This window comes from Antechinus flavipes, chromosome 6 (assembly GCF_016432865.1).
Source record: "Antechinus flavipes isolate AdamAnt ecotype Samford, QLD, Australia chromosome 6, AdamAnt_v2, whole genome shotgun sequence".
Lineage (NCBI taxonomy): Eukaryota > Metazoa > Chordata > Mammalia > Dasyuromorphia > Dasyuridae > Antechinus > Antechinus flavipes.
In genome coordinates, this window is record NC_067403.1 from 235683893 (window position 1) to 235700268 (window position 16376).

General features: G+C 36.7%; 1 protein-coding gene across 1 annotated transcript in view; it reads right to left on the reverse strand.

Moving 5' to 3' along the window:
• LRRC4C (leucine rich repeat containing 4C) overlaps nt 1-15516 on the reverse strand; it is a 1395890-nt gene extending 1380374 nt beyond the window's left edge. Inside the window, exon 1 of the mRNA XM_051967660.1 lies at nt 15332-15516. The gene's annotated coding sequence lies outside the window, so the exon portion shown is untranslated. The remainder of the gene's footprint in view (nt 1-15331) is intronic.
• Between the last annotated feature and the right edge of the window lie 860 nt (nt 15517-16376).

Consider the following 16376-nt stretch of genomic DNA (forward strand, 5'->3'; position numbering starts at 1 on the left):
TCTTAAAAAATGCTTGTGGACTAACTACTTGACAGAGACTTTCCTAAGGTAAGATTTCAAACCTTCTGTGTATGTTTTAGTATATGTGATAGAACCCTTTGGCAATATGGTAAAGGCTATAAACTTTAGAATCATGTTCTTAATGACTACATAAAATATAGAGAACTACCAAAGTCACCAATAACATTGAAAAGTTCATCTATGTATCTATGTATTTATCAACCTATCTATTATGTAGGTATATGTACATGTATATATTGTGCAGATATAATTATGTCTATGTATACCTATATACACATCTGTTCATATGTATATATGTGTCTGTGTACATATAATCATGAATCCTCTTAACTATATCAATAATACCCTGCATATATTGACTCCAAGTTAAGAAATTCTTTATAGCTTATGCTGATTTTTCTTTCTACATTTGCCACATATTGTATTGTATTGTATTTTTATTTTTTTACATATGCCTTTCCTCTCTATCTAGACTGAAAATTCCCTGAGTGTCAGAATTGTGTCTTATACCTCTCTGTGTATTTCATAGTCCATCATTTTTTGCTTGGCATAGTACTAGTTATTTAGTGAATTCTGGATGGATAGATGTATATAATTCTAAAAAAGAGAGAAAACAGATGAGAGATAGAGACAGAGAAAGACAGAAAAAGACAGAGACAGAGAGAGACACAAAGAGAGAAAGAAAGACAGATAGATAAGAGAGAGACAGAAAAAGAAAGAGAGAGAGAGAGAGAGAGAGAGAGAGAGAGAGAGAGAGAGAGAGAGAGAGAGAGAGAAGGAGGGAAGGGGGAGAGAGGGGGACTAAAATAAGCATGCAAGGACAGAATAGCATCATTGGAAAATGACCTCCACAGTGATGCAGTACAGGAGGGATAAGTAATTGGGAGGAATCAGGAAGGAAGGAGAGGCAGAGGACATTATACATGGCAAGCAGAAAGACATGCCCCATGGAGGTGACAATATAAAGGCCCAGGAGCCTGTGGCAGGCAAGTTCTTTCCAGGGCCTGAGCATGAGGAGTCAGGGATGATTTTCACATGGGGAGAACACGGAGGCAGGCGGTGGCGCTGACAGTGATGGAAATAGATGAGAATCGGATTTGAGTAGGCAGTGAGACATCCAAAGGCGGATGTCACAGAGATAGGCAGTGACGCATGACAGGTCAAGGGCAAGATGGAGAGATTGGGGGGAGCAGCAGGGAGAGACTTCATGAGCACGGGAGCTCAGGCATGAGAAAACTGGATCCACATGAGAGCCTGTTGTCAGGGAGGCTGTGTTTGTGGCAATATTGCCCTAGAACTTCTGAAACTGTTCAGATGTTGGCCACTGAACTAGGAACCCAATGGTTAAGATTTTGAATGTTTCACTTAAAGGCAGCATATGTATTTCAAGATGAATGAATGTATGTAAAAGTTACTTTGCAACAGTAAGCATGGGTTTACACAGAGAGAAAGAGAATGAAAAGAAAGAAGAGGAAAAGGTGTTCATTTCTGTTAACATTCAAAAGTTCATTATCACTGGGAGTAGAGAAGAAAAATGATCAAATACATTTTTCCACTACATCCTACTATATTTTTTACTTTTCTTTCTTTTACTTTTTCTTTCTGATTAAAAAAAAATAGAACTGTGATTGAATTACCTTAAGTAACTCACAGGAAGAAGCTTCTACCAATGTAGAATCATAATTAATCTGTAATTTGTCACTATATGGAAGAAATGGGATAAAAGCGACATTTTCCTGTATTTTTTTTTAGTAGCAACATTCTATGCACTTTGACCTAATACCATTGCATTATCAAAACAAATCATTTATTTTAAGAGGAAAAATATGTCTCCTTTTTGTAGTCATTAGCATCCATTAGTAAATGCAAATAGACACAGGAGAGACCTAGCTTCAAGTCTAACCTCTAATCCCAACTGTCTAGGTAATTTGGAATAAGTCATTTAATTTTTTTAGTGATTCTAACAAACTCTTAGACAGGAGCTCATAACTGTTTTTATATGATGGATCTCTTTGTTGGTCTGGTGAATCATATACACCTTTTTAAGAATACTATTTTAAATGAATAAAATTTTAGAAAAAATGAAAAAGAATCAATTATATTGAATATATGCGTATATGTGTATATATACAAATATATATATATATACACACACACATACATGTGTGTAGATACATATATATATTATAGATTCTTAGATTCTAGGTTAAGAAGCCTAAGGCTAGAAGTTGCAGAATAGATATTTTGTTAAACAAAATTGCTTCCTCCAGGTGTTTTGCATACTAATCAAACACAGGTCTGATTCCATATTTCTACTCCCCCCCCACACACACACACAAAAAAAAAAAACTATAGGTATCAAATGTACACATTGTTCCTCCCCTTTGGAATCCTGTAGTCTAAGGGAATTAATGCAGATTTTCGTTTACACATCATGTAATACCAAATTAATGCTGAAATGAAACTATTTGATTAAATATAAGAAAAAAGGCAATAAGCCTTTTAGGAGCAGGGAGGTGATTGGGAATTGTAGTTTTAGACCAGGTGAACTCAGAAATGGATTGCAGCACTGCTTCTTTTACTATTAATTAGGAGTAACTTATTAATACTTCCTGATGTTGAGCAGATCAAGTTAGGTGTCTGCTCATAGGATTTTGTAACTGGAAGGATACTCAATCCCAGGTTCTTTCAATTCATATTGTAGAAACATATAAAATTTAATATGATGGTATTGACCAACTCCCAATTTTACAGATTAGGAAGTTAGGTCCCAAAGGTTAAATTATATACAAAGGTCATTCAGTTTAAGAAATAATAGAAACTGAATAAGAACTCAAGTCCTGTGTCTAATTAGAATATGCATTTCTTGAAGGCAAGAACAGTTTTGTTTTGTTTTTAATTTTAATTTTTATTGTTTTTTTGCTGAGGTAATTGGGGTTAAGTGACTTTCCCAGGGCACACAGCTAGGACGATTAAGTGTCTGAGGTCAAATTTGAACTCATGTCCTCCTGACATCAGGGCTGGTTGGTGCTCTTCCTTTTCTCTTTATTATCTCCAGTCTTTTATTATAATAGCAAACATTTATATCATGCTTGAAGGTTTACAGAGTGCTTTTATTTGTTTCTAATATAATATTTTATTTTGTTTATAATTACATATCGAGACACTTCTTAGCATTCTTACCATTTTTACAAGATTTTGAATTCCAAATCTTTTACTTCTCTCTCTTCCCTCCCCTATTTCTTACATGGTAGCTAATTTGATATACATTTTACATATGCTATCATATAAAACCTATTTCCATATTAGTCATAGTTGTAAAAGAAGAAATAAATCAAAAGGGAAGAAATCATGGAAAAAGAATAAAGTAAGTTGGGAAAGTATGCAGTCACACTCCATCACTTCTTGATCTATTTGTAGGTAGCATAGACAATATGGTTAATTGGGATCACAAAAAGTTGGACATAACTAAATAATTGAACAACATACAATAATAAATCACCTGACACAACGGAAAGGATATCGGGTATGTAGATAGGATCTGAGTTTGAATTTCAACTTTCTTGCTTCTTAGTTGTGCATCATTGGGCTTCTCAGTTATATTCTCTGAGCACTTCAGTTTCATCAAATGCAAAATGAACTGGTTGGATTAGATGACCACAGCCTTTTCATTACCATTATCATCCTTACTCACCACTATCATAAGGATGATCATTATTGGAATCCTCACTGATAATGCTGCATAGCAAAGCTATCATAGTAATAGTTTTCTTTTTAAAAATACCATGAATATTTTATGCAACAATATTTGACTTAAAATGGTAATAATAGTTTATATTTGCATAACAAAAAAAAATCTGAATCCAGTGTTAAGAAAACCTGGGTTAAGAAAAATAAAATATAAATGAATGAATGGTTAAATGAATGAACAAAGAAAGAAAGAAAGGAGGGAGAGAGGGAAAAAGAGAGACAGAGAGAAACAGAGAGAGAGACCAAGAGAGAAAGAGAGAAAAGACAGAGAGACAGAGACAGAGACAGACAAAAAGACAGAGGCAGAGAGAGAGAAGATAACCCTAGGTTAGGTCCTACCTCTGATATATATCTAGGTTATATGACTTCGGGAGGTAAATAGCAAGGTGGATAGAGAGGCAAATCTGAAATCAGAAAGACTCATGAGTTCAAATCCTGAAAGGTGCTTGATAACTGTGTAAATCTGAGTGAGAGACACTTAACCTTTGCCTATGTTTTCCCATATGTAAAATTAGACTAATAATAGCACCTAATTGCCTAGAGTTATTATAAGAATAAAATGCAAAACACATTCAAACTTATAACCCTATTTAAGTAAGTTATAATATTTATTGATTTTGTTAATATTTTACCTAATTTCTCGGTATCCCAAGTACATTTCTAAAATTAAAAATCATGAAGAAAGGACCTGCTGACATTGATAGAACAAATTCCCTTATGGTGAACATAATCATCATGTTTGATGCTCATTCTCAGGAGAGCAATTAGAAGATCTTTAAGCTATTTAGCACATGAATTTCACCATGATCTGATGTTATATGCTATACCAACTTTGGTATTTCCATCTTACAGAGAGGGAAACTGAGGATAGAAAATTTTGAGTGGCTTTCCCAAAATTGTATGCCATACGTGGAAGAACCTAGGTTCACAAATCTTGGGATACTTTTTATTGGATCCAATAGCCTCTCATGAAGTTCAGGCAGTTAAAAGAAGGATTCCCAGTGGTGAAATCTCAGTGTTTTTTTTTTTTTTAAGTCCTTAAAAACACCCAAATTTCCAATATGAAGACAGCAGCAGACATTTCTGCAAATTCCTTCTATGAAAACCCTTCTATCACAGTGTCACAAAAGGGTTTAGCTAATGACCTTCAATAAATGTGCGATGATTGACTGCCTACACTTAGGAGCAGGATGTTACACTATGATCCCTACTCAGCCAGTAATCTAACATTTAAGTTGTGTATCTGAACTCCATACACATGAGAACATATGAGTGTAGGTGCTTACATCTGTCATCATTTAGGAAATTGGGAGCCTAAGTGAGATCACATCTGGAAAATGCTTTTAACCATCTCAGGGAAGGTGGCTGATTGAACCATGGTATGTGAAGAAAGCTAATTCATTTCCCTAAATGCATTGGGACAGGATAAAAATGTTTTATTCCAAAGCAGACTGAGGAAAACATATGGCATATATTTCGAGACTGTGGCTATAGTGTCACTGTGAATCAAGGAAGAGAGAAGAAATACATATGACCAACCCCCAAATTAAATACAGATTTCATTTCATTGTCAGACATCATAGTTCAGCGAAAATAAGACAAAACATGGTTTTATAATCAGATACCGTGAGTTCAATTTTGCCTTTGCCCATACCTGTCTGACCTTATATAAGTTATTTATCTCTTTTGGATTCATTTTTTTTTTCAATTATTAAATGAGGGAGTGAATAAGATGGCTCCCAAGGTTCCTTCCAGTGCTAAATTTATGAGAGTGTGGTCACTTCTTTTCAGATAACATGTAAAATTTCCTAGCTTGTGATAGGTATTTTATTCCTTGCTTCCTTATTCATCTCTTTCTTGGATGCTGGTTTTTCTGGGAGTTGGTGGGAGGGTTCAAAGCTGATGATGAGGAACAAGATGAAACACACACACACACACATAAAAAAACTCTTTTTTTTTTTTTTTTTTTTGCTTTGGCATAGAATCTTAGTTATTTCCTTTCTTGGATCACATCCACCACATCCTTTTTCTCAAAGATTGGTCTTGCCTATCCAACTGACTATTCAGTTCATCAGCAGAAATCAGCCCCCATCTGCGCCTGAAGGTCAATGAACAAACATGTAGCAGCAAGTTGAAGATCAAGCTAAGTCTGAATGCCCTAATTTTTGTCCTAATTTTTACAATTTTGGGTGCCAATCAACACTGACTAGTGTACAGTTGAATATTGGAATACTACTCATATCTAATTTATAACCTCCCTCCATAGGAGAGAGTGACTCTTTGAGGGTTAAAGAGCCTTTTCATTTTTATTTTCCTTTGGTCTTTTATTTTGCTTTTGTTATCTAAGTGCCCAGTACAGTTCATGGGGTTTAAAGAGCAATCATTTACTATGTGATTTAAAGTATTAGGAGCCAAATTTTTATTATTATAGATGGCATTTATACTATTAGCAATTTTCAGGATTCTGGGATGATACACCCTAAGTATCTGATGCCTGCCCTTATAGTGGAATTTTTGAAATGTCCAGTTTTAACACTTCTAAATTAGGGTTCGAGTTGGAGTTAAAGTTAGTATTAATATTAAATACTCATAAATTTTAATGTTCAGAGAGCATCTTTTCCTTTTTTCCCATGAGCTCAACAACTTGCAGATCCCCAAAGAACCAAGACAATATCTCAAGGGAACAATTTTACTAGACCATGCTAATGATAGGCTAATCTTTAAATATGGCTTTTAGCATGTCACTCCCCCGAACAAAAATCTCCAATGACTTATCTCTTCATTTCCTTCATTATCAAATCTAAAAGGCTCTATTTAAGAGAACATAAGAGATATCAGTGCCTTCGAAAGAAGATTATATTTGGAGTCAGAGGACCTGGCTTTAAATGATAACTCTTTTACTCACCTTTGCCAATAGAAATTGACATTGTCTATATGGAATATAGGTATTTAATAAATTCTATTCGTGTAACTTGATCTTGGGGAATTTATTTAATTTCTCTAAGACTTGCATTTCTTGCTTGTAAGGAGAGGATTGGGCTGGATGAAATCAAATGTTCCTTTCCAGATTTTGGATCCTATAGTTTTATAACCCACCCAGCCTTTCTCCCTCAGGTATCCTATTCCCCTCTTGTGCTCTAGGCTGACTTCCCTGCTCTCTATTTCATGGGCACATCTTGTTCTTCCTGAATGTGACACCTTTGATCCTATCACTTAACCTACCCTGGATTGTTATCTCTTCTTTCCTTTGTCTACCTAAACCTGACTATCTTCGAGATCCAGTTTTAGTCTCATCCCATGACAAAATCATCCATTGACTTCCACAGCCCTCATTAGTTACCTTGACACTAGTTGATTAAAATACTTAATGTATCATCAATATGTTACAGCTCAGAGCAAAATTATGCATAGTACTATTCGATTCTTTGAAAGCTACCACATCCAAGAATATATTTTCACTTTGAAAATCATATAGAATGGAACAATAGGTTTAAGTAAATCATCATATTACTTTAAAGGTGATTTTGATCTATAATATTGACCAATGTCAGCAATAATTATAATAGTAATAGTAATGATGTGATCATTGGATATGTATCATATACTCAACTCAAGTTCTATTGATCAATTTTCATGAAAAACAGTTTGGTATAGCCATTATAATTAAAGATTTGAAGTCAGATCTGAGCTCAAATTCCATCTTTCAATGAGTTACAAGGAACAAGTGACAATCAGTTTGTCTCAGTAACTTCATCTGTAAAATGGGAATGGAGAATATACCTGTATAAGCTACCCCCATAAACATTCTACAAAACTCAATAAGATAAAGACAACACATTTATTAACTACCTACAGGTATAGAGGAATAACAATGGCAAAAAATAATAATAATAAGCTGCTTTAAAGAAGTGTACATTGTTGTAAATACAAAACCATATTCAAGATCATTAATCATTAATGTAATTATTATTGTTGTTCTATTATTATAGAGACAAAATAAGTGACATTTAAAAAAAAATAAGGATAAAACAAATTCTTTTCAATTTATCCACTGGAATTCCTCAAAAAAAATGACATTGGTCATGTCAAGTTACTACCCCAAACTTCTTTATATTTAATGTTCCTTGGGCAAACCCTGACTAGGAATTAGAATTTTAATCTAGATTGATATCCATTTTCTCAATAGAAAAGGAGCTTTTAACTATTTGTGAGGGATGATGGTGGTGTAATGAACTCTATTAGACACTTCTGGTAAAGACTATTAAAAGTCTTCCTGAGAATGATGTTTGTTTTTAATAATCAAAGATAATGTCCAATTTTAAGTAAAGTTTAGTAATAATAATGACATATTTTCCCCTATTCAAAGTCATAAATCTTTTGAAATCTACCCACATACCCAAATCAGGAACCTATAAATTAGACACTCTTCGGAAGATTTGAACTCCAGACCACTAATAATAAAGGTAACTCACACTTACATAAAACTAATGTTTGCAAAACATTTCATAGAGCATAATTTAGTAATACCCCACAACAGCCCTAAGAGCTAATTAGATGATGTTTTTAAACATATTTTTATAAATGAAGAAATGGAAGCTCCATATGACTAAATGACGTGTCCAGGGTCACGCAAAAAAGTGTCTCAGATGGGATTCCTCTATCCAGTTCAGTGTTTTCTCCCCAGGATGCTATACTTCATTAGATCTATGGTGGAATATTTTTTCTATGTTTTTTTCTTTATTATCTAAACTTTGTTCACCATCTCAACTCCCATTTTTCTTACCCCAAACATTTAATTTCCTGGTACGCTTCTCTGGAAACAAGTTAGTATCAATGTTTCTGACAGCTGCCCATCACTCAATCCTGTGTTTTGGTTTGGTCTTGCTTTTTTATTCAAAGAATAAAGGCAGAGATCGAGAAGTGTGGGCAGGATTCCTCACAATCTTTGTCTTGTACTGCAGACTTTTTTCCCCTAAAGCTTTCATTCTATTTCCTATCTTTCTGTGGAGTCACATATGGCAACTTGGCTGCTTACTCACCACAACTTTAGGTTAGCAGAATAAAAATCCTTTCCATCTTGAAATTTATAATTCTATAACTTGGTAAGAAGGAGATAAGATACCATTTCAATAATGCTTTATAATTTCAACCACACCATCCTGACAACCCTAAGACTTTCAATTATGCTAATAGTGATAACTAGTAAACACTTCCACCTAAATTCTAACATTCAAAGGATCTCTGATTTGTACAGCTCTTTGGAATCAGTATGGGAAATCTATCCACCAACCCAGATCACCACCTATGTATGACTTGGCAGATAAGTTCTGAGTAATAAAAGGCAAAAAAATGTTTTCTGAACTACTTATCTTTTCAGTGTCCAAAGTGGAATTTGAACTTAGGAATAGCTCATTTCAAGCACAACATTCTCTGCCAACCTGTTTTTGACAAGTATTTATCTATTATAGGAATGAAATAAATCTCATTTACTTATATGATATTTTAATATGAGGAGGAAACTGAGACTTAGAGAGTTCATTTGGTTTTGCCAAAGTCGCATGGGTATGAAGAACTGGAGGTGCAGTAAAATACAGTTCTTCTGACTGCTGGCCCAGGCCAGTTCATTCCCCACTTCATCTGAAACCTTGGTGAGTTAACAGCCCCGCTGCCCTATGAGTTTTGGCAGAGAAACTGAAAATAAATGAATATTCTACAAGAGGCTACTTCTTCAGGACTAACTAGAGATTGGGTAATTCTACTCATTCCCTTGAAAAATACCTTTAAACTTAAGACCAAGAAGACCATGTAGACCAAGCTTTTTTTTTTTTCTTTTTATAGAGTAAGAAACTCATTCTAGCATCTCCTCAGTTCTAAATATATAGAGACTAGTAACATGCTAGGAAATGAACATTGAACTGCAGCTATAATTTCAATTAGCACTGTCTTAAGACTGCCAACTAGCTTCCCATTGTATAATGGGGTAGATATGGGAAGGCTTTAGGAATCTGTGACTTGCTCCATGTCATAGTCTCTCAAAAAGGTTGTGAGCAATCTATTCATAACAGGGTTTTAACAGAATTGCCTCAAGCTGAGATTAATTGCTAAAGATAAAGTTAAAGGATTTGTCCAGGGTCACACACAGCTACTTAGTGTTAAAGCTAGAATAGGAAGTCAAGTCTGCCAAACTTAAATTTGACATTGATGATGCAGATTGTTAATGTTCACTTAATTTTCAGTGGTGCCCAACCCTTTGTGATCCTATTTGGGATTTTCTTTTCAAAAATTAGTTGTGGTCTGCTATTTTCTTCTCCAGGTCATTTTACAGATAAGTAAACTGAGGTAAAAGTGACTTGCTCAAGCTCACAGAGCTGGGAAATGTTTGAGGTTACATTTGAACTCAAGATATTTCTGAATACAAGCCCTGGCCCTCTAAACCAGTAAATCGCTTAGCTTAGATATTTCTCTAGAGCAATAATTTGTGGGCAAAGTGTTGATCTGTTTAAATACTGATTGTTCACTCACCTGGGAGTTTACTCTAACCTAGTCTTAAACCTTATCTCATTTGAGCCCTTATCTCATTTAATCCAGGGATATAAGTGCTAGTATTGTCCCTATTTCAATACAAATTACAAGAAGAAAAATGTTATATTACCATCCTTTTTATAGCCATACCTTAAGGGCCTCTGGACATTTATAAGTGGAAATGTCCATTTTCTCTGTGTCTCTTCTTATTAGAAATTGAACTCCTTGAGAGATGTGATTGTCTTTTCCACAGCTCTCCTGAATGCTTTATCCTGAGTTAGTGCTTTAAAAAAATTCATTCAAGTGACTTGCCCAAGCTGACAAAAATGAAGACTTGAGGCAAGGTTTGAATGTGCATGCAAATTTACTTTCCTATTATTTAAAAGGCAAAGTTATATATACACCAATGAATTGCTTTATATAAGTGTCTTTCGGATTTGTTATCAATATATCATTGATTTGTGTACCTATGTACTCTGGGATTGTATAAATATTTCTCCAGCAAAAAAAGGTGTTGGGAGTGGAAAAAGTTTAAGAGGCTTGTGTATAGAGAGCACTCAGATTAAATGACTTGCTCAGGATCACACAGCATTTTTCAGAGGTGGTATGTGAATCCAGGTCTTCATCCCATGGTATATAGGGACAGATGTTTAAAGGGTTAAGTGACATCTACTCTGATACCCTGGTTATCACTGCTTAGCCAAGTAAATACAGATTTAAACTGAAAGTGACAAAATGAATTATACTGGGTTAATACTGACCTCATCCTAACTGGGACCTCTTGGTGATTCCACATGGAAACCCTCTGCTACTCAAAAACGATATGGATTTAATTTTCTCTAAAGTCCCTACCTTAGCCTCAACTTAATTAGCTTCTCTCTCTGTCATCTATTGGGGAATTCTAAGAATTTTTTTTTTAATTAAAAGAAGAAATAGTATCGTATGTAAACTTTTCTGTCATCAAAGACACATTCTTCCTCAATACAATTGCCACTACTTTCTAAAGTAGCCAAAAGCAAAATTTATACAACAAACAGGCCATAATATGAGATCATCATGAACACTTTTGAACCATTACTCTCTACTATCCAAATTATACTCTTCTTCCTAAACAGAATTACATTTAATTTTGATCTTTTTTTTATGGCACATTTTAAATATTAAAAACATCACTGGTATGCTACAGGACCAATTCTAGAGCTTTTCTGGACATTGGCTTTTGTGATTAAAATATGGGACTAGCAGGTCAAACTCCAACCCACTGGCAACTTGCTGTTCTGTGATTGTGGTTTGTCCTGGTTTACTTCAGTGCCAATCCTCACATCAGCACTTTTCACCAGCCTACAGCTGCAGGCTGATGTGGTGACTCAGCATTCAGAGCCCCAAGCTCTGTTAGCTCTGGTCCTTCCTCTCCTCCCAGAGACTCTTGCTCTCAAGGACCTCAGTGCAAGTTTTGAACACTCTAGGGTGTGAGGGTGGGGAATTGGTACTCCCTGGTTTCTTTTATTAAGTCCCCATGCTGAACTTCTTATGTGATCAATTCAATTCCATACTAAGGGAAGACAGCTATTCCTATATCATATATCTTGAGCTTTAAAGAAGTAAAGCCAGGCTAGACTATCTCCACTCATTGGGATTGGTTTGCTGACTTGAGTGAGAAGGAAGAGAGGAAACCCAATCAGCAAATGAACAAATGCTTGGAATGGATATTCCCTTCATCTGCCTCAAATCCTAAAAATCCCAAAATTTTGTCAATTCACTCATTGAAATGCCTTGATGTCATTTCTTTAAGATAGTGGGGTGGGAAGATTAAATTGTTGCAGCTCACCTTCTCTCTGGTACTCAGGCCAGGGAACCTCTCCTTATGTAATGATGATAAGGTTTTTTCCTGCATTCTCTGAGGAATAAAGCCAATACTATTCTACACAAAGACATCCATCACCCTGGCATAGTACAAGAAAAAAAAAATCTTGAGAACCAAAAGAAAACTGGATATACAACTAGAGCCATGTGCAATTTAAAGTTGTTTCCCTTGATCTTAACAAGAGTTTTTCTTTTTTTTATCTCTCTCTTTTTCCTTCCCTCCTTTTCTTTCTTTCTTTCTTTCTTTTGTCTTTTTTTCATTCCTTCTTTTGTCTTTTCCTTCCTTCCTTCCTTCCTTCCTTCCTTCCTTCCTTCCTTCCTTCCTTCCTTCCTTCCTTCCTTCTTTCCTTCCTTCCTTCTGTCTTTCCTTTTAATGAATATCTGAGACAGCATTAGCAGATTTAGCTCTCCTAAAACTTTGCATTGGTGAATTTACCTGAGATTTGTACAGCAAGAAAGCCTGAGTCAGTTTGAACCTCCATAAAGCCACTCACCCCCAAAGCCTTGATTCTATTTTCAGCTTGTTCCTAGCACTGATAAAATTGCTGCCACATCTAGAAGGTTCAAATGATTGCATTTATTAAATATTAATTACTCAAAATTTAAGTTACTCAAAAGAGAAGATTCTATTAAAAAAAATTCTTAAAGCTGTGGTTAAGAATAAGTTAAGCAATTAATGTCTAGAAGGGCTGCAGGTATATATCTCCCTCCAGTGAGGGATGATTCATATGGGGTGAGTTGGTAGTGGGGACACCATGCAATTTCCAGAGTCTTTTTGTATAAAGTTGTTAATTTGCAAACTTGGAGGGCAGCATTTTGCCAGAGTTTCTTTCTGCTGCATGCAAGAATTGTGACAAAGCAGGTCACCCAACAGCCCTTCCCAGGTTAAAGTTCCTGAACTATAGTTCAGGTTAGTGTCCTGGCATTGAAGTTAATGAAGAGCTGATAAATCACAAATGTTGATCTGGTTATTCATTCATAGGTTAGGGCAGCTTCTCATCCTCTGAGGTTATTTTGAGGGTTTTGTCTTTTTTTTTTTTTTTTTTTTTGGTTGTTGTTATTGGTGTTTTTTTTTTTTTTTTTTTCAAATTGAAAGGTCATCTACCTACATACATCTCTCACCTCCTCTTCCCTAAGGAGGAAAGTATGACTTTCTCCCATTTATATTACATCCCACCTCCAAGCCACCCCCATGCTTTTTCATATACAAGATTCTGGATCTCCACTATCTTGTGTACCAAAGAAAAGAAATGCTTTTTGGAGATTCTTTTTAGATGCTTTATATTCACCCCTCCTCCCCTAGACTCAACTTAAATGAGAATTGTTCCTTCCCTGATGAGGTAAGAGCAGCCGAACTCTGTGTATCATAGAAGAAAATGTTGGAATCAGGACGAGGCACCGTTATTGGAGAAAGCTCTGTAGTCAATTACCTTGTGACAGGAGCCCGGCTTCCCTGCCCTATACCTACATTGTCCACAGGAATGATCACTTGCACAGAACATAGAGAATATCACTAATAGCTTCTGTCCTTTAATTTCTCCAATAATGCTGCCATGGCGTGGGGTGAAGGAGTGGGAGGAGGAATAAAACAAAACAACACACTCTCTTTCTGCAGGCAGCATCAAATAGAAGGCAAAGATGGGGCATGATAACATCAGAGTACAATCCTTCCATTAAGTGTTGTTGAATGACATGTCATAGAGACCCCACATTGATCACCAATAGTATAGGTAGGGATGTAGATAGAGAGAGAATATTAATAATCAGCATTTCCATTCACCAGCTCCAAAGTATTCATGGACTTTTCATGGGCACAAGCGTATGTGTATAAATTCTCATGCACCCGAATCTCAAACACTGTGAACAATCAGCTCTAGATACACAGATTGGTTTCCATACATATGGAGAAACACCTAGGTATGCTTAGTGCTGACGTCTCTCTGTTTAGTTAACATATCTGTCATCTATTTATACTTGTGTGCCAGTAGTAACTATGGTCCAGGAGGGATTCATTTCTCTTGGATATCAAGCATGTCCATGGAGAAAAGCCAGTTTTCTTGCTTAAATGAGTGGGGAATACTCCAAGTTCACCCACCTGGGATCTAGGCATTTCAGTAACATATTTACAGGCAGTTTTCACTTCTTGAGGGAGGCTAAGTGCCGCGAATGCAGAGATAAAAATACTCCTGGCCAGGGGAAATGGGATGTTCTCACAATGAAATGGTATTTTGCTTGAATTAAATAACCACAGAATGGAAATGGGTAAGGCAGTCTCTGCAAAACCCTTTGGGAGGTGAGAAGGTGGGTGGGTAGCAAACCCTAAGAAATACTAAAGACATTGAGTTAGCAAGACAATTTACTCATGTCACCTCAGTGCCTGATGCCACTTGCTTTGACAGCCAAGAGGAGACAATTAAAAGCAATTTGTAAATGCACTTCCTTCTTTCCAGTCCACATAGAATTAGGAGATGCTCAAAAATCAGGAAAGCCTCTAGTCTTAATCAGTACAAACTGCACTCAGAAAGGTTAATGAGATGCAATAGCAAAGAAACTTAAGGCACAAAGAAGAGGTTCAAAATACTAAACAATTTGCACTTGGCTCTCATTTGCTCCAATTAAGAGCAAGCAGCAATAGCTTTCAGTGTTGCTCATGTTCAGGGCACTCCAGTACAGATTGATTTTGTAGGGGAAAAGACGGGTTAGGGAAATACAGAACACTTCCAGTAAGTTATCATCTCCCCTATCTTGGGGGTTCATGGTTTACCCTCTGGTTGGCAGCCTGACCATATAGACATTTTTTTTTACCAAAACGACCCTCTACCCAATAGCTACCCTCCAAAAAGATAAGAAAGAGAGAGCCAGGGTCAGTTTTCTTCCTCAGCATCCTGACCACCAGTACTTCCCCCCCACACTCCTATCCCCACTGCATATATTCATAGGTTTCTTAGGAAATGTTAAATCAACAAAAGAGGCACAAAAGAGAGGGGGTAGGATAGCATACAAATGGAAATAATGTTTTTGACAGGAAGAAGCCCCCCCAATGCCACCCACAGCATACTTCCAATGCCTTTTTCTCCTCAGATATCTTCATAAAGTATTTGTAAATCTCCCATAAGCAACCATAAGCATAATCTTGACAAGAAAACAGGACAGAGGTCTTAGTCCCATAACTTACCTTCCTTATGGGGCCCCAAACTTCTCCAAGGAAAATTTAAATGCAGCTATTACATGTCCTTTTTTCCCCCCTACTTTCCTTCTTTATCTTTTTCTTTCTTCCTCTTTCTTTTTGTTTGAAAAGTCACACGGGAGAAAAACAATTAGTTTTCAAAGCTTCCATTGATCTGTTCTTCCAGAAAAATGTACCCAAGAGACGACCCCAAAAAAGTAAGTCCAAAAACTCATCAAAGATGATGGCAAAAAAGAAGAAAGGAAGTGAGGACAGGTGGAAACAGAGGGACCAGAAGGTGAGCTTCAGGGGCTTGGGTAATGTTTTCACTCTGTAGAAACGTCTCACTGTACACTCTACTACTCTACCTCTGTACCTGCTTGCTCGCTCTCTCTCTCTCTCTCTCTCTCTCTCTCTCTCTCTCTCTCTCTCTCTCTTTTTTTCTCTCTCTCTCTCCCCTCCTTTCCCTCTTTCTGTCCCCCACTCCAACTCTCTCTCTCTCTCTCTCTCTCTCTCTCTCTCTCTCTCTCTCTCTCTCTCTCTCTCTCTCTCTCTCTCATCTACACACATACACACACTCACAGGGGGCGCACGCACACACAGACACACAGACACAAACACACAAACCACTGTAGTGCAAACTGTCAGAGGTAGCCTCCAATCGCTGCCTTGTGCCGCAGATGGTGTGGCTCACTGCTACCTTCTCAGATGGGTGGAGAATGCATGGAACATCCAAAGCAGGGCCCCCACCCCTCCAAGCCTTAGACCTTGGTGGATATTCCGGCTCACTCTCTCCCAGCCAGATTAATCACGACAGGAGCAGGTCAGTCACCAGAGGTGTCTCCTTCCAGGGTGCCCGGGATTATGGCAAGGTTATTAATCTTGCTTTGCTGCATCCCCTCACCCCCCTACATTCGGCAGGCTGCATCGAGATGATTGCCAGCACTGTCTCTGTCCCTGTTCTACTGCATTTTGCTCAGCCCTCTGTTGCTGCAAGTAAGACACAAGCGGAGCGAAGAATACTAATAAGATGATTAGCTACAGATTCATGAAG